Source organism: Nicotiana tomentosiformis, chromosome 1, assembly GCF_000390325.3.
Source record: "Nicotiana tomentosiformis chromosome 1, ASM39032v3, whole genome shotgun sequence".
NCBI lineage: Eukaryota > Viridiplantae > Streptophyta > Magnoliopsida > Solanales > Solanaceae > Nicotiana > Nicotiana tomentosiformis.
In genome coordinates, this window is record NC_090812.1 from 122,418,013 (window position 1) to 122,445,380 (window position 27,368).

A 27,368-nucleotide genomic window follows, 5' to 3' on the forward strand; every position below is an offset into this window, starting at 1 on the left:
TCAGAATTCTTTATTCCATGTTTCATCTATGTCTGTTATGTACTGATTTTTATGCCTTATATACTCAGTACATTATTCGTACTGACGCCCTATTTCCCGGGGCCTGTGTTTCATGCCCACAGGTGCAGATAGACAAGCTGATGGTCCCTCTTCTTAGGATCCTTGATCAGCGAGAGTTGGCGTGCTCCATTTGATCCGGAGCTGCTTTTGATTTTGGTACGATATGCTTGTATACATTTATGGGTATGACATGGCCCAGTTCCGTCCTTGTATAGTTGCATATTCTAATAGAGGTCTGTAGATAGTATATATAGTTGGATAGAATCTGGCCTTGCCAGCTTCCAATTTTGGGTATATAGTTGACTATAGCAGCCTTGTCGGCTCGCCCTATGTATTTTGCACGTATATGTATATATGTCTTTTGGGAAGATTTCCCTCATGTATGTTATTCTCGTAATTCAGCAGATGTTATTCATGTTTATATCTTATACGCATGCTCAGGGGTGTTCGACAGGTAGGACTCGGGCACCCATCGCGGCCCATTGGTTTGGGTCGTGACACTTACATTGATTTCTCTAGAGTCACAGAACCATAGAAGAACACATTAAGGAGGAAAAAGCAACTCAAACATTTTAAGTTGCCATACTTAAGTTAAAGGGACAGTTCTATACTTGACCTTAGGCATTCATATCCATCCTTAGTTTGTTTTATCAGATAAATAACTGTAAGTATAGGTTAACACATAACACTAAGCACAATCAATAAGGTGAACATGAAAGCCATAACAGAACAGTCAAAACAAGTGGAAGGAATCATCAAAATTCTCTAGTAAATTATAGAAGGTTGATCATACAGGTTACTTAGAGCAGTATTCATTATAATCTCGCAACAAACGATTGGTATCCACTTGAATCATACAATGTCTAAGCATAACAGTTGACTATGAACACATCATGAATAGATGTAACTAATTGTAAATTAACAACAAAACATTATAAGTTGATACAACCAACAAAGGATAGCATAATAGACATAGTTTCAGCAATTAAAAGAAAGAGGGAGTCGAGCGCATTGAACTTCTTTGAGTAGCAAACCAAACAAGAATCTTCCTTGGCCGTTAAGAATCAAGAGCTCAAACTCCGACCAATGTGAATCTCAGAATCCGGAAAGGAAATAAAAACTAGTTAGGAACCCTAGTTTGATATTTTGCTATTCAAGACTAAAATTAATTTTTCTTTTTGTTTTGTTAGGTGGTTCTCGTATGTATCTTGTTGTGTTAGGTGAGAGCATTAAAAGCCCCAATTTATAGTGTCTACTGAAGCCTTAGGGTTTGAAGGATTCAAATCATGGTAGTGGAGAGCGACAGAGGAGTGGTGATGCAAGCAAAATCGGGAAAAATTTAAGGAGACGGAGGGAAAAATGATGAAGCTTTTTACCTGAGAGGAAGATTTGATCATTGAAGTCAAAACCCATCTGATAAGAGCCTAAATTTCTAGAGGTCGCTTCACTTGACCTCTGGACCAAGAACAATCATAATAGCACTGAGAAACACCCATGCATGACACAGATTTAACCAAAAATGGAAGGATCTCTGAAGACTTAACCTTGCATTATTTGGTCTAGGGCTTCAGATTGGGGGTTTGAATTTCGAACGATGAAACAAGAAAGAAGCGGGGAGAATCGCGGATAAGGAATGCAAGAGGATGATTCTCTGTTTGACTTGTGATCTTGCACGAATTTGTGCAAGGTCTATGACCGATTCGATCATAGAGGGTTGAGACAAAAGAGAGAGGAAAGGGAAATGGGGGCGGCGATCAAAGGGGGGAATGATTTTTAGGGTCTATGTAGTTTAGGTCGTCTCTTGGGTTAAAGTTAAGGGAAGGGATCTGGGCCGTTGGATTATTAGATCAACGGCCCTGAAAATTCGGGGTTTAAAAGATTTTAAGGAGAAAATGTGAGTTAGTTGGATCTCCTGGTTTCAACGGCCAAGATTAAGTCTGATGGGGTATTGAAATTAAAGGAAAAAAAGGAGATAAAATTAGAGTCATTGATCTATAGGATGGACGGCTTGGATTCATTATGTTTGTTGTGTGAGTGATGGAGACAGGTGACGTGGCACATCGATATTAGTTTAAAGAAAGTAGCATGGATTGTCAACTTAGAATGAGATGGGGTATTTGGACTGGGTAAGGTCCGGATTGAGCTTGTCATTTGGGCTAAAAATAATTTGAATAATAGCCACTTTATAATTAATTGAGAAATTACAATTATAATCTTTTAGTCTTTAACCCCTTTGAAATTAATTTAAATAAACTTAATTACTTTCAATAAAATATAGTAAAAATTATAATTATCAAATACATTACTAATTACCGTATTTAATTATTTATTTATAAAAATACTCTATTTTCCAAATTATGAGATTAATTTTGAATTATTGAAATAGTAGACTAATTAACCAAAAGTTAAGGAATAACTTATTAGATTAATTATCCTATGTAATGTATATAAAGGTTATTTTAATAACCTCAAAATAATAAGTATGATAAATTTTGTAATTACATAATGCTAATTATTAATTTCAACGCTATTAATTACTAATTTTTATGAAAAATAGACATTATTGATTGAAAAATATTTTCAATATATTTGTTGCAAGTCATTAAGTATACATAAATTAACTTTAAAAGAGATGGTCAAAATTGATCGTCAACAAGTGGAGCTGCATCAGCTGGCCTAGAATCCTCGTAAGCCTGCCAGCACTGATACACTGCTCCTGACAACTGAAATGTAGTAAAAGCAACTCCTCTCACCTCTACAACACCCACGGTGCGGAAAATACGGCGTCGCTTCTCTGAAAAACCCTACACATCTTCGGTAGTTGTGCCACTGAACCCCTCTGCTCCTCTTCAGATGCCACTGGCCTGACCTCAGGTAGAACTGGAATAGCTGGTTGCGCTGGCATGATCCTCGAAACTTGATCAACGTGGACCCGCAGCTCTGGAATACGGGTCGCAAGAGTCTGAGCTCCTCCCCTACCCTGGGATGTAGCTGGTGCAAGGGAAATCAATCCCGCCTGAGTTAGGATGCCGAACATGCACAAAAGTTGTACTAGGGTCTCCTGAAGTCCAGGGGCAATAACATGTGCTGGTCTCGCCCAATTTCACTCCTCTATTTGAGGATATGAAAACGGTCGATTGCAATAGTAATACGCAATAAGGAGTCGGGGTCGAATTCCATAGGGAACTATAGGTGGGATTTAGGAGTATAAATTGCAGTGTATGGGTATCAACTATCGCAAATTACACTTCCACAAATTGATGCTTGTTCTATGTCTATTCCAATTTATGATTGCAAGATTAAGTAATGAAACTAAGAAATTGTTTTTGTTGTCTTTCAAATGATAAAAACACCTAGAGCTATGATCTTCACCTAGGTGTTTGCCTAACGGGTTGTAAACTTTAAAGCTTGTTTTATTGGTCGGGGTGTATTATAGCCATCAACACTGGAGTACCCACTCAATACCTCTCGGTCAGAGAGTGACTTTGCCCAATTTGGCTTTCTCAAGTCCAAATGGGTGTAGAACAAAACGGTTGATAACAAGATCAAGTCGAGTTTTACTATCTCTAGATTCAACCCTTTAATTTGGGCTTATCAATATCTCGATAAACCTAATTTCTTGCTAGCCAAGTTTTCCTAGACTAAATCTCTCTTTCTCAAGTAGAGACCAAGTCAAATAGGCATGAAATAATGCTTGGAACCATTAATTCTTCAAATTAAAGCAAGAACTAGGCTAGATAATCAACACCCAACCATAAACAAGCAATAAGTCAAACACCCATTAAGTTCACACACTAGGGTTGGGTTACAACCCTAGTGAGAATCTAGCTACCCATGCTTAAATTGGAAGAGAAAAAAGAAGAAGAAGTGATAATTAAACCCATATTGATAATTAAAATGATGAAATCAATGTTCAAAAAGCTCAAAATGGCAAAAACTACTAATGAGAGCAAAGAAAAACGGCTAATATAACTGTTGATGTCAAAACTTAACCTAAAAAAAGTGAAAGTCTTCTATTTATACAGAGCTGGAAGTTTCGGACAAAAATGCCCTTTCGGAGGTTCTGCGACTGCACAATTACATGTGCGGTCTGCACTTTTGCTTCAACCTGACAGGATTGGAATCTTGAGGCAGCATAATTCTGAACCGCGGTAGCATCTCTCTTTTTCTGCGGTCTGCACATTTCTGAGTGCTGCCATACCTGGCTCTTTTGCAGACCGCACAAATGCAACTACAGCTGCTTAGCTGATCTTCTGTGGCCGCACAATAATTGTGCAGTCCTCACTTCCATTGACAAGTTCTATGAACCTTTGCTCTTGCCTAGCTTCTTCGACTGCACATTTCATGTGCGAACTGCACTTGCACAATCAGCGGCCGCAGATGATATTTTGCGGTCTGTACTTTAAGCTACTGTGTCTGTTTTTGTCCTTGAATTCATATCACTCCTTCTTGAGTAGGATTTCATGTTGGAGGCTCATTTTCCAATATTCCAGCAATTAAACATATTTCATCAGTTTTTGGGAACACAATTAAACGCCTTTGGACTAAAACGAAAGCTAAAAGGCGCTAATAAGTAGTCAAAATCTCCACTTATCAACTCCCCCAAACTTAAGTTTTTGCTTTTCCTCAAGAAAATAAAGTAATTCCCACCTCCACAAGTTAAGAGCTATTCCAACTAATCAACGATGCATCAATCACACATCAATTGGGACTAACAATTACCCACAACACTTATGAATTATCAACAAGGCGATGAGTTGAGTTTTCAAGCGCAAATAGTTCTAATGTGACACTTGAGCATCAAGATTTGATTTTATTCATCAAGGAAGCTAGCTATTTCATGTATGTTATTATGGATCCCAAACTCCTCCTCCTCTACTCTCTGTTAGCATAACTCACTAAAGAATGTAGCACTCAATTCAAAAATCTGTGAAAGGTTCGCTCATATCTCTCAGAGGAATATCACAAGTATGGCTCTAAGTACCATATGCTTTCCCCCTTATGTATATCACCACTAATGTAAGTTCACTCGGCTTGAAATCACGTAGGACTTTTTCGAAATGCAATGAAAGCTTTTGGACTAAGGTTGGATATGCTGTAATAGAACGGGTTCATCTTTCCTTAAGCACTCCACTTCCTCTTATCGGCTCATGTTTTGCCAACTCTTTGAGGCATTTTCTTTTCCTTAGGGGAACTAGAGAGACTTAACATCACTCTTTCTTGGTCATGATATTCATTTTCTCCTTCTTTGTTTTCTCCATTCTTTGTATCACTACTATTCTTTGAAATCCCTTCAACTCTTCAACTTATTCACTTTCTTTTTGCATATTTCTTTTTGTTCTTCTTTTTTATTTTCTTGCCTTTCCTTCTCTTCATTTCTTTTCTCTTTTTGTGCCTTGATACCTTTTTCAAACTCATCGTCTCTCCCCCAAACTTACATTTTTAGCCAATTGTTTCACAAGAGTGTTAAGGAAGGTTCGGGTGCCAAGAGAGTATCACGACAGAACGAGTAAAGGCTTGTAACACGGTGATCAAATGAGAAAGGTTTTAGGCTCAAGTTGGTTGACTATGGATAACAACATTGGTGGGCCATGGAAAATTTCAAGCGGGTCAAGGAGAGCCTACAATCACTTCTCAAGCCAAGCAAAACTTAAAATTTCTCCTAGAAACACATTCGGGGCAAGTTCTAGACCATTTGCACGAGTACTTGGACTTGGAACGAAAACATCTCACCTCTCACATAGCTGGATTGTTAAAGAGGATAGAGTCGAGGGCCCACAATGACAATATTCAAGATTGAAACTCACTATGGTTCGACTAAACCACTCGATGGTTGCTTTAGTCAACACAAGAGTCAGAAGGTCACTAACTAGAGCTATTTCTTTCCAAAAAAACTTGTTTTTAATCATAAACATGTAGTTAAGTGTGTTGCTACCAAGTGAAGCATGTTTGACTCTTCGAGCCTGACTCAATTAAGTCTTTTTATTCCTTATTACTACTATTCTTACCTAAACACCAAAAATGGACTCAATCCCTTAAGAAGGTTGTCATGCCATCAATCATTGGGAAGAGTCACCCAGTTCACACAAAAACTACCTTTGGAAAGTACCGTGGCATTAAGAAAATTAAAGGCTTATTGTCCACTCAAACATAAAAAGAAGCTACTAAATTAAAAAGAAGCTACTGCATTAAACATTGACTAATAAGAAAATAAAGCAAGCTATTGCAAGCATGATGAATATACATAATGAGAGAGGAAAAGAAAAAATATATACATCAATATAGAGAGAAAGAGGAGAATCTATACATGATAAAAAGAAAAAGGAAAATGTTATTAGTTATTTCAAACCAAATGTCAAATCGCCCAAATATCAAATAAACTCCACCCCTCGAATAAAAGTCAGCATTGTCCCCAATGCTTAACAAAATAAGAATAAAGAAGGGTAAGAGTGAAAAGGACTCCCTATGTGGTTGTGTCCATAGCAGTGTCACCGCCCTCAGTCTCCTCTAACTAGATATCATCATCCTCGGCTTTGGGAGTAACTGGGTGGGTGAACATCTGGCGCACCGCCTCAGCAGTATCGGCAGCCATGTCTGGCTCCTCAGACTGGCCAGCTGGTGCCATTGGTACTGATGGTGCTGCTGGAACTACTGGTGCTACTAGATCTGTCTCCATCAGCATATCAATTGGGAGGTCCCCAACGGTTGCTATCTTGGTGACCTCTCTCCTAAGTCAGTCTAATGATTTCTTGGATGCCTGGGATTTCTTCATCTTTTTTACCTGCTTCCCAAGCTCCTCAATCACTTCTCCATGTGCAACTAAAGTGTTCATGATTATCTGTTGATTCTCCAAAATCTCCTTTAATGTATCCTCCACTGTCGGCGGAATCAGGGATATCTGGGTGGATGATTGTGCTGCAACAGCACTGGATAAGTAAGACAGCTTTGCAGTAGCTATCTGCATCCAGTTGTTAAGGCTCTCCAGTGTCTGGAGACTCGCAGCGCAGATAGTGGATGAGTGGGCATAGCCACCGGCCTTAAAGTCAAGGTGGGGGGAACTAATGTTGAAGTCTCTGAAGAAGGAAGTGGAGGCATGGCAGCTGCACTGGTAAAGGGCATTGTTGAAGTAGAAGCCTTGTCAGCTAACTCTGTAGCTACCATCAAAGGCTCATCAGACTGGCATACGGTAGTAGACGGTTGACCCTTTTTCTTTGGGTTTCCACCACCCGTAAAAGAATACCATGAGAAGGGCTTCTTCGCCCGCACCTTGGTATCAAAATCCCTCGGCTCTACCCCCACATCTGTAAGGTACTCAATGATAGTGTTGGGATACGGGTAGGAGGTGTCACCTTGACTGGTGACCAAAGGAATGTTGGCCGACATCACGGCACCCACATTGATTGGATACCCGACCATGATAGAGGCAACTAGAACTGCCAGAGGAATTGGAAGATTTGTCTCATTCTGGCACGGGTCTAGCCTGCTACATACGAACGTCTGCCATGGTGGCCTGTCAATAGGAATCCCTGCTGTGATCCATGGTGGCAGTGGTCCCGAAGCTGCCAGATTCTCAGCTAGCCATGGGCGAGCTGCATCACCCATAGCCAGCTTTTCCAAATATTGCACTGGCTCAACATCCTCAAACCCTAAGTAGGTGTTCAAGGTTTTCTGATCAAACCTCACTTTCAAGTTCCTCACTTTTGTCACTTTGGTCCCAATCTTTATGTATGCCACATTGGCGTAAAATTCTCGGACCAAGTACTTTTTGGCATCTAACACACTTTTAGTGAACCATGTCCACCCATTCCGCTCCCAGAACTGTCTTGACACTGCCGGGTTGTATTTATCAAGGTCTTTCAACAAGAACTGATGCTTAAGAGTGAGAGATCTCGATGGTCACCACTCTCTGAAATGAGAGAAGGCTGCAAGACTGACGAACCTATCTCCCCAAATTGCTTTCTTCTTCGACCTCTCAAATCCGGCTACTCTAGTATCACCCCCTCAGCCATCATTTGGGAGATCATCAACATCCACTGTGGTAGCAGGTGCATTGGGGGAATGTGTGTATGAAGGTTCCGAAGTCTTATTGTTACCTTCTGAACCCTCAGAAGTGCTCTCAGAAGAGGTAGGCTCGTTTCTAAGTTGGTATCTGTCCTGAGGCAGTTGTGGCTATGATTGCACAGCAGGCTGCTCTTGCACTGATTCGCCCCCTGATGCTTCCCGAGAAGGGACATATGAACTAGATTCGGAGGGCTTGGGCCGTCTTCCTCAGCCTATTGTGGCTTTCTTGTTGATTACCCCTTGGAGGGCGAGGGGTAAATTGCTTTTGCCTCTGCCTATGGAAGGCTCACCCCTCCCCTTTGATGTGTCACCATGACCTCGGGATCTGACCATTTTCTATAACAAGCAACAACAGAAGATAGTTATAGTTCAATTGTAAACATGTAGTATAACACATTTCAGAACATGAATGCAGGGTGGAGAAGTGCGGTCCGCACAATTGCAAGTGCGGCCGCATATTGGGTTGTGCGGACCGCATAATTTTAAAGTGTAGCTGTAGCATTGAAGTGCGGCCGCACAATGGGCACCTGAACATGGCAACTCTCTAAAGACAGAGAATGCCCTGATCTGCAGCCACACACACTTTTCTACGGCCGCGATTGAATTTCTGTGGACCACACAATTTCAAGTGCAGTCCGCACAATCTTGCTTCACCAAAGCCCTAATCTATACTTCTGCGGACCGCACAATTCCTTGTGAAGCCTCATATTTCAAAACTTAATCGGGCAGAGTTCTTATGGTTTCGATTTTATGCATAAATTAGACATTGTAGTGGCACTTAAACATGAAAAACCAAATACCCATTCCCCAAATAGCAACTAGAAGTTTACCTAACACAATTCACACCCCACATAGATATGAAATTGACAAATGGTCTAAAATAACTAACAAGTTGTAAACTAAACTAAGAAAATTGAGATTTGAACATACCAGTGATGAAGTGGTGTTAAGAAGTGATCACAGATGCTCAATTAAGTGGCAGATGATTGAATCAGTTGTGTGCAAGATTTTAGCCTTTGTTTTAATTTCTCATAGATTGGAAAGTTTCAACAGTAACATTAGGGCTACTATTTATACCAATCGGTTTTGGCTAAGGGTTCAAGAGAAGAGTGTGGCCGCAGAATTCCTTCTGTGGTCCGCACTCTGTTACCTATTGTTCAAGCTCCCTTCATTGATCTGTGGTCAGCATAATTAGTTGTGCGACCACAGATGTTGGTGCGGTCCGCAGATTTCCTTGTGCGGCCGCACTTTGGCGATTTCTCTAACAAACAAACTTCAGAGACTTTGTATTTTCCCATCTCATATTGTGCGGTCCGCACAAGAATTGTGTGGCCGCAGTTGACTTCTGCTAAAGCATTCAAAATTGTGCGGTCCTCACTTTTTCCATACTTAGCCACTTTTTCTGAGCACAGTTCTTGCAACACACATCAAAACCATTTAGCACAATATAAGACCTATCTAAAGAAAAAGTAACATGGGTTGGCTCCCAAGAAGCGCCTGATTTAACGTCGCGGCACAACGCAGATTACCATCATTTGAAATGAATTATCGCCACGACGTGGCCATTACCAACCTTTCCCAGATAATGCTTCACCCGGTGACCATTGACACTAAACACCTCATTATTTTTATTCTTCAAGTCCAAAGCACCAAAGGGTGTCACACCCACAACCTCAAACGGGCCACTCCATTTAGACTTTAACTTTCCGGGAAACATCCGTAATTGCGAATTGAACAACAACACAAGATCACCCTCTTTAAACTCTTTGTTCCAAATGCACTTGTCATGAAGATATTTCATCTTCTCTTTGTATAAGGACGAATTTGTGTATGCATGATACCGGAACTCATCCAACTCGTTCAAATGTGCCACCCTTAAGTTGGCGGCGACATCCCACTCAAGATTCAACTTCTTTAAAGCCCACATGGCTTTGTGCTCAATATCCACCGGAAGATGACAGGCTTTTCCAAACACCAACCGGTATGGAGACATTCTTATAGGTATTTTGTAAGCCGTCCTATAAGCCCATAAAGCATCATCAAGTTTCTTGGACCAATCCGCCCGGCTAGCATTCACAGATTTGGACAAAATACTCTTTATCTCCTGGTTGGAGACTTCCACTTGACCTCTTGCTTGTGGATGATAGGGAGTTGTGACTTTATGAATGACACCATACTTGGTGAGTAAGGTGTCGAAAGCTTTGTTGCAAAAATGCGATCCCCCATCACTTATGATAGCCCTGGGAATACCAAATCTTGTGAATATGTTTTTCTTCAAAAATGCCACCACACTTCTTGCTTTATTGTTGGGTAGAGAAATGGCCTCAGCCCATTTAGACACATAATCAACTGCGACCAAGATGTAAGTGTTTTCACAAGAACTCACAAAAGGTCCCATGAAGTCAATACCCCGCACATTAAAAATATCAATCTCCAAAATGGTGGTGAGGGGCATTTCATTTTTCTTTGAGATTCCACCGGCCCTTTGACGCTTGACTAAATCACTTGCATCCTTGTAAATAGTGGACCAATAGAAACCACAACTTAGCACTTTGGCCGCCGTTCTTTCTCCACCATGGTGACCACCATACGGCGAAAAATGACAATCCCCAAGAATTTCAACTTGTTCCTCCTCCGGTACACATCTTCTAATCACTCCATCCGTTCAAATCCGAAAAAGATACGGTTCATCCCAATAATAGTATTGACAATCCCGTTTGAGCTTCTTCCTTTGGTTTGAAGAAAACTCATTCAGGGTGATCCCACTTACAAGAAAATTTGCTAGATCCATGAACCATAGCACCTCTTTCCTTGAAATGGCTAAGAGTTTCTCATCGGGGAAGGAGTCATTGATTTCAAGGCCATCATGCGGCCTCCCCTCTTCCTCCAAACGAGACAAGTGGTCCGCCACTTGGTTTTCACTTCCTTTTCAGTCTTGTATGTCTATGTCAAACTCTTGCAACAAAAGCACCCATCTCATTAACCGGGCTTTGGAATATTTCTTGCTTATATGATAGCGAAGTGCCGCATGATCCGTGTGAACAATCACTTTAGAACCCATAAAGTATGGGCGGAACTTCTCAATAGCAAACACAATGGCAAGGAGCTCTTTTTCGGTCACAGTATAATTGACTTAGGCATCATTCATGGTCTTACTAGCATATTAGACCGGATGAAAGATCTTGTTGATACGTTGCCCCAAAACTGCTCCAACCTCCACATCACTAGCATTACACATGAGCTCAAAAGGAATGCTCCAATTCGGGGTGGTGATAATGGGAGTAGTTGTCAACTTGAACTTGAGCAATTAAAATGCTCTCATGCAATCATCATTGAAGTGAAATTTAGCATCTATCTCCAAAAGCTTGCACAAGGGGCTCACCACCTTAGAAAAATCCTTTATGAAACGTCGGTAGAACCCTGCGTGACCCAAGAAACTTCTCACGCCCTTCACAGATGTTGGAGGTGGAAGTTTAGAAATCACCTCTATTTTCACCTTGTCAACCTCTATTCCCTTCTTTGAAATTTTGTGGACAAGGACAATACCCTCCACGACCATGAAATGGCATTTCTCCCAATTCAACACCAAGTCTGTTCTTCACACCTTGCCAAAACCTTATCCATATTTGCCAAGCAATAATCAAAGGAATCCCCGACTACTGAAAAGTCATCCATGAAGACTTCAAGGTAGTCCTATACCATATTCGTAAAGATCGCCATCATACACCGTTAAAACGTTGTTGGTGCATTGCATAAGCCAAATGGCATCCGCTTGAAAGCAAAAGTGCCATAGGGACAAGTGAAGGTTGTTTTCTCTTGATCTTCCGGGGCAATAAGGATTTGATTGTAGCCGGAATATCCATCTAGAAAGTAATAGAACGCCTGGCCTGCCAACCTATCAAGCATTTGGTCAAGAAAGGGTAGTGGGAAATGGTCTTTCCTTATGAATTTGTTTAGCTTCTGATAGTTCATACACACTCTTCGCCCGTTCACCGTTCTTGTTGGAATCAACTCGTTCTTATCATTGGTGACCACAGTTATGTATCCCTTCTTCGGAACACATTGCACCGGAGAAGTCCACGAACTGTTAGAAATGGGGTAGACAACCCCGGCATCTAACCACTTTATGATCTCCTTTTTTACCACATCTTGCATGGCTTCATTGAGTCTCCATTGATGTTTAATAGATAGTTTGGCACCTTCCTCCAAGTAAATCTTGTGCATACAAAATGTAGGGATTATCCCCCAAATATCCGCCAATGTCCATCCAATAGCCTTCTTCCTCTTTTGTAGCATCGCCAATGTAGAGTCTACCTGGACGTTAGTCAAACAAGAGGAAAGAATAACTGGTAAAGTAGAAGAAGGGCAAAAACTTCATACTGAATATGTGGAGGCAATGGCTTCAAATCCAAGATAGGAGGCTCCTCAATCGAGGGCTTTGTTGGAGGAGTTGTCCTATTTTCAAGATCCAAGGACAATTTGCGGGGCTCATAAGTGTACGACCCCATTCCTTGCAACGAGTTCACAACTTCCATGAAGCCATCTATTTCGTCATCATCAAAGTTGAGCAAAACTGCCTCCAATGTATCATCAACATTCATCACAGCACTTGTTTCATCTACAATCACATCGGTCACCAAGTCTACGAAAAACACACCTCTTTGCTATTAGGTTGCCGCATGGACTTACACACATGGAAACCCACTTTTTCATCACCAATCCGGAAGGTAAGTTCTCTAGCTTCAACATCAACTAGAGTCTTCCCCGTAGCAAGGAAAGGTCTACCAAGAATAATAGGCACCTCATAATCAACCTCACAATCAAGAATGACAAAATCCGCCGGAAGAATGAATTTATCAACACGAACCAATACATCTTCAACCACTCCCAATGGTCTCTTCATGGTATGATCGGCCATTTGTAATCTCATAGATATGGATCTTGGTTGCCTAATTCCCAAAGTCTTAAAAACTGAATAGGGCATCAAATTGATACTTTCCCCAAGATCACAAAGAGCATTTTTAAACTCGACATTCCCAATGGTATAAGGAATCATGAAAGCGTCGGGATCCTCCAACTTGGGAGATATTGAATGCACAATTGTACTCACTTGATGAGTCATTTTTATAGTTTCAAAATTCATCGATCGCTTCTTTGTCACTAAATCCTTCATAAACTTTGCATAACCGGGCATTTTCTCCAAGGCTTCAACCAATGGCACATTGATAGATAGACTCTTCATCATGTCAATGAACTTTTTAAATTGATTATCGCCATTTTTCTTGGCGAGCCTTTGAGGATTTAGAGGAGGAGGCCTAGGCATTGGTGCATTAGCCTTTTGCACTACCGGTTCCGGTATGTCAACAATGTGATCCCTAGACGGGTTCACTTCCTCTTGAGCTTCCTCCTCATTATCATTAATATCAATTCTCACTTCCTCATTTGCTTTCACCACATTGTCCGGGATCTCATCTTCTTGAACCTCTTGCTTATCATCTACAAGCTTCCGTTGATTCGAGGTGGGTGCATCCCCACCTTTTCCACTCCTTATAGTAACGACCATGGCATGTCCCGTGTTGTTTACATCCTTTGGGTTCACCACCGTGTCACTTGGTAGTACCTCCTTAGTATGAGTGTTTAGGGCTTGAGATATTTTCCCCATTTGGACTTCCAAGTTTTGGATAGATGTATTGTGAGAGGCAAGTTGGGCATCGGAGTTGGCATTTTTCTCCATCATTTGCTTAAACATGTTTTCAATTCGTCCCATCTCATTGTTGGAAGAATTTGGACCATGGGAAGGATGAGGAGGCGGGTTGCTTGGTTGTTGATACATCGGGGGCCTTAGAAAACCCGACCCCCGATTGCCTTGATTATTGTTCCATCCTCTTTGGTCGTTGCCTCCCCAATATCCTTGATTATTGCCACTCCAATTGCCTTGGTTATTACCACCACTCCAATTTCCTTGATTATTGTTACTATTCTAATTCCCTTGATTGTTGCCAACATTCCAATTACCTTAGTTGTTAGAATTTCAATTCCCTTGATTACCTTGAGGTCACCATTGTTGTTGATCGAGCCTTAAGAGTTGTTTATTTTCCCTTGAAAGTTGTTCACATATTTCACTTCCTCCACTTGTACATTGTAAGATTCATCTTGATCAAACCCGCTATCTTCTTGCACATAATTCACCACTCGGTTTTGCACTTGTGGATCTTTGGGCCATCTTTTGTTCACCATCATACTAACTCCCTCCATGGCATTGACTTGCTTAGGATTTTGCACTTATTGAAGTTGAGCTTTGACTAATTGATTCATTGTGGTGGTCAACTCGGCAATGGCTTGCCCATGGTCATGCAATTCTTTAGGTAGGTGAATCACGTTCGGATCACCTTGAGGAATATTTGCTCTACTTTGCCATGCCGAAAAATATCCACCATTTCATCTAAAATCTCACAAGCTTCTGCAAACGGCGTTGTCATGAAATTTCCATCGGCAAGTTGATTAACCACGCACTGATTGGTAGTATTGATCCCCCGATAGAAAGTTTGTTGAATCATAGCCTCTGTCATGTCATTATTTGGGCACTTTTTGACCATAGTTCGGTACCTCTCCCATATTTCATGCAACGTCTCATTGGACTCTTGTTTGAATGCTAGAATCTCGTCTCTAAGAGTAGCCATATGCCTGGGAGAAAAGAACTTGAAAATAAATTTCTCCGCCAATTCATCCCATGTATGGATGGAGTGATTTGGCAATCTTTCTAGAAAATCCAAGGCTTTCCCCCGTAGAGAGAAAGGAAATAGCCTCAACCTTAAAACATCCTCGGAGACGTTTGTCTGTTTACTCCCCCAACAAGTGTCCATAAACCCCTTCAAGTGTTTGTATGCATTTTGACTCGGAGCCCCGGTGAAGAATCCCTATTGCTCTAACAATATGATCATTACATTCATGATTTGAAAGTTGGCTGCCCTAATACAGGGCGGGACAATGGCACTTGCATACCCTTCATTCGGCAACACCCGGTGTGGAGCCGCTCTTGGTGGAGGTGGAGGTGGAACTGGGACGTTATCTTGAGGTGTCCGGCCTCTTCTATTTGCTTGAGGTTCAAGAGGAACCTCTTCAACTTGGTCATCTTCAACGTCCACATCCCCCAAAGGCATGTTTTCGAGTTGATCATTGTTGTTTGCCATTATGGTGCCTAAAATTGATTCACACAAATCAGTAACAAGGAAGCAAAAGAAGACAATTCACACACAAAACCAAATATATAGCTAAATCCATTTTTTACGCTCCCCGGCAACGGCGTCAAAAATTGGTCTCGACCAATTTCACTCCTCTATTTGAGGATATGAAAATGGTCGATTGCAATAGTAATACCCAACAAGGAGTCGGGGTTGAATTCCATAGGGAGCTATACATGAGACTTAGGAGTATAAATTGTAGTGTATGAGTATGAACTATCCCAAATTACACTTCCATAAATTGATGATTGTTCTATGTATATTCCAATTTAAGATTGCAAGATTAAGTAATGAAACTAAGATATTGTTTTTGTTGTTTTTCAAATGATAAAAAGACCTAGGGCTATGACCTTCACCTAGGTGTTTGCCTAATGGGTTGTAAATTTTAAAGCTTGTTTTATTGGTCGGGGTGTATTTCAGCCATCAACACTTGAGTACCCACTCAATACCTCTCGATCAGAGAGTGACTTTGCCTAATTTGGCTTTCTCAAATCCAAATGAGTATAGAACAAAACAGTTGATAACATACTCAAGTCGGGTTTTACTATCTCTAGATTCAACCCTTTAATTTGGGCTTATCAATCTCTCGATTGACCCAATTTCTTGTTAGCCAAGTTTTCCTAGACTAAATCTCTCTTTCTCGAGTAGAGACCAAGTCAAATAGGCATGAAATAATGTTTGCAACCATTAATTCTTCAAATTAAAGCAAGAACTAGGCTAGATAATCAATACCCAACCATAAACAAGCAATACGCCAAACATCCATTAAGTTCACACACTAGGGTTGGGTCACAACCCTAGTGAGAATCTAGCTACTCATGCTTAAATTGGAAGAGAAAGAAGAAGAAGTGATAATTAAATCCATATTGATAATTAAACTGATGAAATCAATGTTCAAAAAGCTCAAAATGGCAAAAACTACTAAAGAGAGTACATAAAAAAGGCTATTGTATCTGCTGATGTCAAAACTTGACCTAAAAAATTGAAACTCTTCTATTTATACAGAGCTGAAATTTTTGGACAAAAACGCCCTTTCGGAGGTTCTGTGGCCACACAATTCCATGTGCAGTCCGCACTTTTGATTCAACCTGACAGGATTGGAATCTTGTGGCCGCACAATTCTGAACCGCGGCCGCATCTCTCTCTTTTTGTGGTCCGCATATTTCTGAGTGCGTCCGCACATGGCTCTTTTGCGTACCGCACAAATGCAACTGCGGTCGCATAGCTGATCTTCTGTGGCCGCACAATAATTGTGCAGTCCGCACTTCCGTTGATAGGCTCTCTGAACTTTTTCTCTTGCCTAGCTTCTGCGGCCACACATTTCATGTGCGGACCGCACTTCTCACAAATCTCTGATAAGTTCTTCTGCACAATCTGCGGCCCCAGATGATATTCTTTTGTCCGCACTTTAAGCTTTTGTGTCTGTTTTTGTCCTTGAATTCATATCACTCCTTCTTGAGTAGGATTTCATTTTGGAGGCTCATTTTCCAATATTCCTGCAATTAAGCATATTTCATCAGTTTTTGGGAACACAATTAAATGCTTTTGGACTAAAACAAAAGCTAAAAGGCGCTAATAAGTAGTCAAAATCCCCAATTATCACGCGCCTCAGGTGCCTGTCCCCCAACTGGAGCTACCAGTGGCTCCTCAGTCGCTACTCGAGCAGGTGCTCTGGCTACACCATGTGCCCCTCATCGGCCTCTACCTGGGCCCTGGCCTCGTGCAGATCTAGTAGGGGGTGCGGGTGTCTGATCATCGGATCCAGCAGTGCGTGTCCTCACTATTTGTGAGAGAATAGAAAGACAAAGATTCAGATTTCGAAGTCAACGCACGATAAGGAATCAAAGAAGTGAAATTTCCTAACAGTTTCATAGCCTCTCGAAGATAAGTACAGACGTCTCCGTACCGATCCACATGACCATACTAAACTTGCTTATGACTAGTAGCACCTATGAACCTAGAGCTCTAATACCAACTTGTCATGACCCCAAATTCCTACCTTAGGATGCCGTGATGGCACCTAGTCTCTAAGACTAGGTAAGCCTAACATATATTAAAAGATAGCAGAAACAATAACTTAAAAATCAAATTAAATTGTTAAACTATCATAATGAACCCCAATAGATACTAAATAACTCCCAAAATCTGGTGGCAGTGAGTCATAAGCTTTACAACGAGTGCACTAAAATCCTTAAAATACAATATTATTTTGAACAGGAAATAAACAATAGAACATCTAAAAGCAGAAGGGGACTTCGAGGCCTACGAACGTTGAGTGGGTGAACCTTGAAGTCTCTGAAAATAGTTAATAAATCACTGGCCTCCAGCACGGGTAGATGTACCTGGATATGCACAAAAATATACAGAAGCATAGTATGAGTACACTACAACGGTACCCAATAAGTATCAAGCCTAACCTCGGTAGAGTAGTGAGGAGGCCAGGTCAAGACACCAACTAGAACAAGATAAATTAAATAGAGTATAATAACGACCAATAACAGAGAACGAGGAAAATGAATGATAACAAAACAGTATAATAACGTAGGCTAACAACAAAATTTAAGGCAAGAAAGGCAATGAGAAGTGAACACATAATGAGAACAACAAGTAACCAAAATACAGACTAATACAAGTAACAAAGTGAAGAATACAATAAGAAATGTTCATCCAACAAGCCTCTTTAATCATGAAATGTACAACAAGAATCACAACCAAGGTACCACGCCTCATATTCACAATTTAATATTTCAATCAAAGTCTTTCCTTATATCACCGCGTGAGCCTTGCATTTTGTTTGAAAATTATTTTTTTCGAAATAGCTACACGCGTTGTAAACCCCTTATGTCACCGCATGGCTTCAAGTAATTCCCTTATTAGAAACACACGTATAAATCCCACCTTATCTCATTGCATGCGTATCAACCCTATCCTTATACCACCGCATGTGTATCAATGTCACAACACAATAATCAACTTGCACCACATGTGCCCATATGCCATAATACTTGTCAAAATCAACAATACCAAAGTTACCACAACATTTAGCCTATGGCTCATCAACAATGCGTACGAGAATAATAGTAATAACAAAATGAATGAGAATTAATCAACAAGGATAGATATCTCGATAATTAACATCTTCAATCTCAATATGATAATAGCTTTCATAGCTTCAACTTCAATAGCTCAAAATGAAGGTATTCCCATGAAAATACAACTTCCAATTCAATTATATAACATAAGCTAAACAACGAAAAAGATAGTATGAAATAGTGACTACGTATAAATGCTTGAGAATAATTCAACACGAAGAGACATTATGAAATAACAACTTCAATTGAGAATAACTCAATGAATAAAAAGGCACATGACAAAAAGAGAGATAACAGCATCAATTAAGGCATATAAGAGCTTGTTTGACAATAAAAGATAGAGCATGAGATAACAACATCAAATAAAGCATGTAAGAGCAATTTAACATTAAAAACTTTAACGGGATATTACAATTTATTAATTAAATGCATGAAAGGGCCTAAGAGTCTAAACCGGTCATGTTAACATATATAAGCCCGTGTACACATGTCACGCCCCAAAACCGAGGAGCGCGACCGGCGCTCAATCGAGTGAACCCGACCGAGCAAGCCTGTTAGATTCCTTCTACCCAAACTCATTTACGAATAAAGAGAATATATGTTTTTCTTAATTAAACAATAAAGTGGCCATGTCTGAAATTACCAATTTCTTACCATAAGTTTCACCATTTTTTAAGTCTCAAATTGACAAGTAATACAACCACAAGGCTCAAATAAACAAAACTATCGATCAGGTCATTACAGCGATGATTATGCAGCTAGCAAAGCTACTATATGACCATCTAGGCATTTTTTTGACAGCTACTTCCGGAAGCTAATTAAAGACAAGTTTTGTGATTTTTATTTCATCTTCCAACTTTTGGAGCTCATTTTGAGAGGTTTGAGGCTAGGGTTTTACCTAAAAGTTTGGGATAAGTGAACCTAACCTAAATCTATGGTTTATACCTGAATTCATTACAAGATTTAACATTGAACATGGATTTGATCAAGAGAAATTTGGGCCTTTTATCTACAACTTAAGAGAGTGTGTTTTGGGGTTTTAAACATAGATTTGGACCCGGATTTGGAATCTAATCACATATTTGGACTCATGCAGTTATGGCTCATCAAGATTTAGTCTTGGACTTGGGTTTTGACCATGTTGGCCCTAGTTGACTTTTTTTTGACTTTTTGGGAATTGATTAACGATTGAAGCTTTATCATTTAGGATTGATTTCTATAACTTTGTTTGACTTTATTGAGTATTATTTGGTTATATTTGAGCCAGTTGGAGGTAATTTCTAAAGGAAAGACAGTTTCGGAAGATTAGTTTGACTTGAAAAAGATAAGTATCTTGCTTAACCTCAACTTGAGGGAATCTTTTTCTAAAAAAAATGAATTGTTTGCTATGTGCTATGTGATTTTAGGGTGACGCATATACGAGGTGATGGACGTATGTGCGGATGCCGAGGTTATACCATGTTATGTGTAGATTGTAGGCTTCTTTATGCCTTAATTAGATGTGTATTCTTTTCTACTCAAGCTCTATTTGATTTTATAACTATGTGGACACAATTATTCATGCTAGAGATCACATTTTAATTATGATATCTTATTTGAGCCCGATAGACTATTCTTGAGCTTGTTGATATACTTGATTTGACCGTAGTCACATGTTATATTATAAACACACATTCGCATATGTTATTCTTGTGTATGCCTTAAAGCATTGTATGACTACTTGAGCTTCCTTATTCATATTAGAAATCATGTTTAGACTTTTGATGCTTATTTGTATGATGGATTATTTATTAGGATCGTAGTAATACGTTACACATACGCACACATCATGCCTAGAGATCATTTCTTTTATACTTGCATACATTTTTATATATGGTCCTCTTACATGGACCAAAATTTGGCATGTGAATATTCCGTGCAGTTGAGATGATTATTGTTGATGGTCAATTTTGACCCTCCATTTTAAAATTAATTTATTTATACTTAATAATTTGCAATAATTATTTTCAAAGTATTTTCTAGTAATGAATACCTATTTCTTCAAATTAATTCAGTATTATTTTTGAATTAATCGTTTAACATTAGTATTATGTAATTATAAATATACTTACTATTTTAGGATTTGTAAAGAATAATTCCTATATGTAAGTTCTATAATCAATTTCGTAAATTACTTCTTAAAATAGTTAATTAGTTTACTATTTCAATAATTCAAATTAATGTCGTAATGAAGTATTTTAAATAATTAATTAAAATATTAGTAATATATATAATAATTATAATTTTACCACATTTTATTGAAATTGTTAAATTTATTTAAATTAATTTCAAAAGGGATCAAAAATAACCAAAAGGCTACAATTGCAATTCTCACTTAAATGCAAAATAGCTACCTTTTAAAAAAAATTTGGCCCAAACATACAAAGCCCAGTCCGAATTACACCTAGCCCAAACACTCCCCTCTTTCCACTTTGGCAATCCATGCCACACATACTAGACCAATCAGACCGTGCCATGTCACCCTCACTCTCAGCTCACAGAACAACACACCCTCATCTGAGACATTGATCCATCTGATCAACGGCTCACGTTTATTCCCTAGTTCTCCTTTTAATTCAAATACCCTCCCCCAAAGGCCCAATCTCAACCGTCCAAATATTTTAATCCAACGACCACCAAAAATTCCCCTAAAAATCCTAATTGATCAAATTATCAGGGTTGTTGATCATCAGATCCAATGGCCCAAATCTCCTCTCATCGTCTTAACTTAGAGACCAGTTGTTCTCACCCCCCCCCCCAACCACCACAAACCCTAATCATTTCCATGTTGCCCAGACGCCTCTCTTTCCCCCTCCTCTCTCTTTTCTCTCAACCTCACAAGCCAAATCAATCACCAGACCTTGCACAAATTTGTGCAAGGTCACGGTTCATTAGAGATTCATCTCTTTTGCCTTCCCTAGCCGTGATTTCTGCTGCATTTTCCTCTCTCATCATCAGAGATTTAAACCCCCAAATCCAAACCATACCCTAAAAGATGAAACCTCAAATCGCCATTGTTCTTTCAAATTCGTGTCATGAATGGCCATTCATTTTGCTCTTCTATCTTAGACCTCTGCACTCTTTCCATTTTCACCACTCGATTTCAAATTCCTAATCGAGAAGGTCAGACCAATTGAGTGAAAGTTCAACTCACTAGATTTACTCTTTCGTCTCTTCAAATCAAAGTAATTCTAGGATATTAGCTGGCCTCAACATTGGTATTCAACACCCAGAGGTCAAATGCAATGACCTCTGGGTATTAGGGTTCTGACCAGCGGACCTTCGCACTTCATCGATCATTTTTCTTCACTCAGGTAAACTCAATATTGGTTTTCCCCTGTGTATTCTAATTTTATTTGATTTGCTATCATCATTACCATGAGTCACCTTTCACTATCTGATTTGAATCTCTGAAACCCTAATGGCTCGATGGCTGCTATAAATAGCAGTCTTAAATGCTCTCAACAACACACACCAACTACCAACCGAACAAGAAAAATCACTATCCTATTATCTAAGAGAAGCACACAAAAACACTGAGAAATTTAGGGTTCCAAGTCTTAGGTTTCTTACTACTTTCCTTTTCTCTTGTTGAGTTCTATTGCTGGTCAAAACCCGAGGGTTCTGGGGTTTTGAGCAACTGAAAAGAGTTCGTTTGGTCTGCTGTTCTCAAAAAGGTCACCACCTCTCTAACTTTTTCTCTTTTGTTCATTTCTGTCACGACCCAAAATCCCACTAGCCGTGACGGCACCTAACCCAACCCGCTAGGTAAGCCAATTAACAACTATCTGATTTTAATGATATTTAATAAAGCAATTAAGTAAAGAAATATCTGAATCTGATACATTTTCCAAGAATTGGTAGTACAAATCATGAGCTTCTAAGAATAGAATTTACAAAGCTGAAATGAAATATATACACCGTCTGTTTATAAAGTACATAAATGGAATTTTTATAGATCTAAGGCTACCACGAACAAGAGGCAGCTACAATCGGGACGTAGGTACATCTTCAAATCCAGCTCCCATGGAACATAGCAACATCAGCAGCCAACATCTGCACGTAAGGTGCAGAAGTGTAGTATGAGTACAACCGACCCCATGTACTCAATAAGTAACAAACCTAACCTTAGGTTGAAAGTAGTGACGAGCTAACAAAAAAAGGTCGGGTCCAATACTAATATTCCACAATAGTTCATAACAGCATAGTACAAGTAACAAAAGAGTATCTCAAAAATAAAAGGCTCAATTTGTTCACAGTTCCAGAAAAGTAGGCATTTCTTTTCAAGTATCTCAGTGAAAACCCAAATCTTTTACAGAAAAAGCCAAAATACGAGTAAGCTTGAAAACTGTGATTTTTCCTAAAAGTCCTTTCAACAAATAGCAAGATGTTTCATTTTCAGATAGCATGAGGAAAGTACTTCGCTATGCCTACATGTCAAGATACAGGTAAAATCATAAATGTCCCTAAAACTGGGTAGCAGAAGGAAATTCACCTCTATGCATGTATCTCAAGTACGCATGTCAAATGCAATGCATCTCGATGATGAGCTCATGTACTCACACTCTCAGAGTACTCAATCTCATTATCTCACATTCTCTCTCACTATGCTCAGCACACTCAATCACTCTGCATTGTATAATACCCGCTACGGCGTGCAGCCTGATCCATATTTATAGTCGACTACGCTCACTGGGGGTGTGCAGACTCCGGAGGGGCTCCTTTCAGCCTAAGCGCTATATCGCTGTGGCGTGCAGCCGATCACATAAAATGTAATCCATATAACATGTTGCGGCATGCAGCCCGATCCCAAAATATCAATATAACATGCTGCGGCATGCAGCCCGATCCCAAAATATCAATCTCACTCAGGCCCTCGGCCTCACTCAATCATCACTCTCCAGTCTCACTCATGGGCTCACATGCCATGAAACAAGCCCGACAACAATGATATGATGTATCAATAAATATCTGAGACTGAGATATGATATGAATGCATGAATATGATTGAGTACGAAATATCAATGAAATCAGTGAAATAACAACAAGAAACGACCACTATGGGTCCTAGCAGTATCGTCATAAAGCCTAAACATGGTATCTAGCATGATTGACAGCTCAATTACTTTATCACATGGTGAAAACACGGACATTAACAAAGTAGGACTACTATACAGTTCCATGGAAACAACATATTCCCAATTCACATGGTGCACGCCCACACGCCCATCACCTAGCATGTGCGTCACCTCAACACAAATCACATAACACGTATTTCAGGGTTTCATACCTCGAACAAGCCAATATCAATGTCGAGCAAGACAAGCGATGCTCCAAAGATGCCATCACACGCGTTCCGGCCTCCGAACGGCTCGAAACTAACAAAAAATAACTCAAATAATGCTAAAAGAACCAATACCGATCGAAAAAGATCAAATCTTGAATCAAAAGCCCAAAATCGGCCAAAAGCCCAACCCAAGCCCGCACCTCGGAACCCAACAAAATTTACAAAATTCAACAACCCATTCAATTACGAGTCCAACCATACTAGTTTCACTCAAATCCGACTCCAATTCGATGTTCAAAACTCAAAAATTCATATTATGAAACTTTAGGCCAAAACCCCCAATTTCCTCTTTAAATTTCACAATCCAATTACCAAAAACGAAGATAGAGTCATGAAATATAACCAAAACCGAGAAGAGAACACTTACCCCAATTCATATGATGACATTTGCTTCAAACATTGCCTCAATCCGAGCTTGGAAATGTTAAAATGAAGCCAAAATCGCGAACCCTTGTATTTATCATTCTTCCCAGCACTTTCGCACCTGCAACACATTAGCCGCTTTTGCGACCAAAAATCACGCTTCTGCGGAGAAGCACTGGAGGCCTGCCTTCGCACCTGCGGTAAAATACCTGCATTTGCACACTCGCAGGTGCACGCCCAAATATCGCTTCTGCACTGCCAACCGCTTATGCGCTCAACTCACCGCATCTGCGCCTTCGCGGATGCGAAGCAATCTCCGCTTCTGCGGAACCTTGCTCCCAGCAATATTTCCGCTCCTGCGACCCCTTCATCACTTCTGCGACCATCGTACCTGCGCATACCAGCCGCAGGTGCGGTCACACCAGAACGAGAAATAGCAACATTGAAGAAAAGGATCCAAAATCAATCTAAAACACGCCCGAGCCCCTCGGGACCCCGTCCAAACATACCCTCAAGTCATATAACATAACACGGACCTACTCGAGGACTCAAAACACAGATAAAAATATCGAAACGATGAATCTCATCTCAAATCGAAATCTATGAACTTTGAACTTTCAATTTCCAAAACTCGCACCGAAACATATCGAATCATCCCGGAATGAACCCAAATTTTACACACAAGTCCCAAATGACATGACAAAGCTATTCCAATTCCCGGAACCATAATCTGAATCTGATATCCTCAAAGTCAACTTCCGGTCAAACTTATGAACTTTCCAAACCTTCGAATTTTCAATTTTTGCCAACTTGTGCCGAAACCTTCTAGAAACAACCAAATGCAAATCCGGGCATACGCCCGTATCCAAAATCACCATCCGGACCTAACAGAACCATCAAAACTCCTTTTCGGAGTCAAATTCACAAAAAGCCAATCTTGGTCAACTTTTTCAACTTAAAGCTTCAACAATGAAATTCATTCTTCCAAACCGATTTCGAATAACCTGAAAACCAAAACCGACGATTCACATAAGTCATAATTCATCATACGGAGCTACTCATGCCCGTAAACTACCGAGCGAAGTGTAAATGCTCAAAACGACCGGTCGGGTCATTACATTCTCCCCCACTTAAACATACGTTCGTCCTCGAACATGCCAAGAGTTGTTCCCAAAACCATCAAACCGCCGTATAACCTTACCATGCACATACCCGGGGGTGATCCCACATCACCCTATCCCATATAGGTCCGATAACACAACATAACTGAAATTTCTCAATTCAACCTAGTCCATAAGCCTTAGATTCCAATTTTCCAGCATCCGGAATTCCTTATAAGATCTGAATCTCGCAACCTACATGCTGCACAAGTCTGAACAAACTGTACAAAACCGCAACCATAACCCAAGATATAATCACAGGATATACAACCTAACTCAAATACCCATAGAAAAATCTCTGATCACAATAACTGCTCAGAACAACCCATTCCCAGTAATAAACCACATACCTAACAAAACATCATTCTAAAACCTTCGTACACTGCTGATGATGAAAGAAACACATAGAACTCATAACCATTCATCAGATCAACTAGCCATAGAATTCCCTCTCATTCAATAAGAACTATAGCAAATTCTAAGCCGACTTTCGATATTATCCTTCCAAACATGTTGTAATAAATTCTGATAGTATCCATTCTAGGTCCAATGATCTCATCTCATCGAACACGACCACTCTAGTGACATGCCACATCAATACAATCTGACGCCATAACCCGTGCAATCCGTGCACCAATAAGCAACCTTCCAAATATACTCAAATCATGGAAAACTGATTCAGACGGGAGAACTATCCCGCAAGCTCAACAAGTACCACCACAATGCAACGCTAAGAACCTATCACACACCGTAGAACCAAAACACACGAATCTAACACGAGTGATCGTATCTCAACATAACTCCGCTGCAATGCGCGACCCTATCCAAATACTGGTCCATATGAAATACCTCAAGCCACCCTGCTAAAAATCAAAAACCATGCGCAATTTGACATCAAGTACTCAAAGTGAATTACCATAACCACGGAGAAGCAAATGACACAATGTCACACAAAACCCGAAAGAACATAACCAATACTCCATCAACCAAGCAATACCCAATTCTCTTCTCGCTCAAATTCAGCTATAAGGCCCTAATAGAACCGCACCATATGTGCATATAACCAACGAATCACAACTCCTCGTAGCATAGAAGAGTAACTCACAAATCATCTCAGAACACGAATAAGCTCAACAACAACCGAATGGCACATCCCTTAATAATAACAGTATGGGGCCAACCAATTCGGCTCGGTGTAGAATACACATCCTAATTGGGCCTACCAATGGACCCCCAAATCAGCTCTAGTCACCCACATATAGATAAATAACCTCTGAATGTCCACAATGACTGAATCGTAACACATACTATCATCTGGCTAGCTACGGTCACAACTTCATAGTCCACAACCATGAAACAACCTACTTCTAAGAACTCCCAATCTCCAAATCCATAGAATACACGAATCACCATATTTGATCCCAACTCCGCCGCCCAAATGTCTAACATATCTCCCATACACGATCATCCCACGAGGAATACTTCTATAGTTCATCCATGCCACAAAGCAAAATTTGAATATCAGCAGTCGATCAACTAGGAGAGTGTCGCAATACCAATGAAGTATCCATAAATCAAAACATGTTGCCCTTTCTGAAATGTATACTCTCATCAAGACATACCGATTAGTAATATCATTCACCTAGTCATCTGAAACCGTCTATGATGCCTATGAATTTATGCCCTTCCCTTCCAAACTGGCCCATGACCTTGCACATGCAAATCTCAATCCCACACAACACACTGCATCTACCATGCCATCCTGTGAAGAGTACAAGAATCTTATAATAAACTCTGAGTCACAAGCAGAATACATACACGTTCAGTCAGAAACCTTCCATTTGATCTCATCCTAGAGAAAATCCTAATGCGCAACATATTCCTGACGCCAGTAGAAAATATACTCCTCGAACCGTGGTAAAAACCATTGAAAACTCTTGGAAACCCATTTGCACATAACCAAGCTATCATAACCAAATCTCTCTAACTCAACCCAGCCACGCAT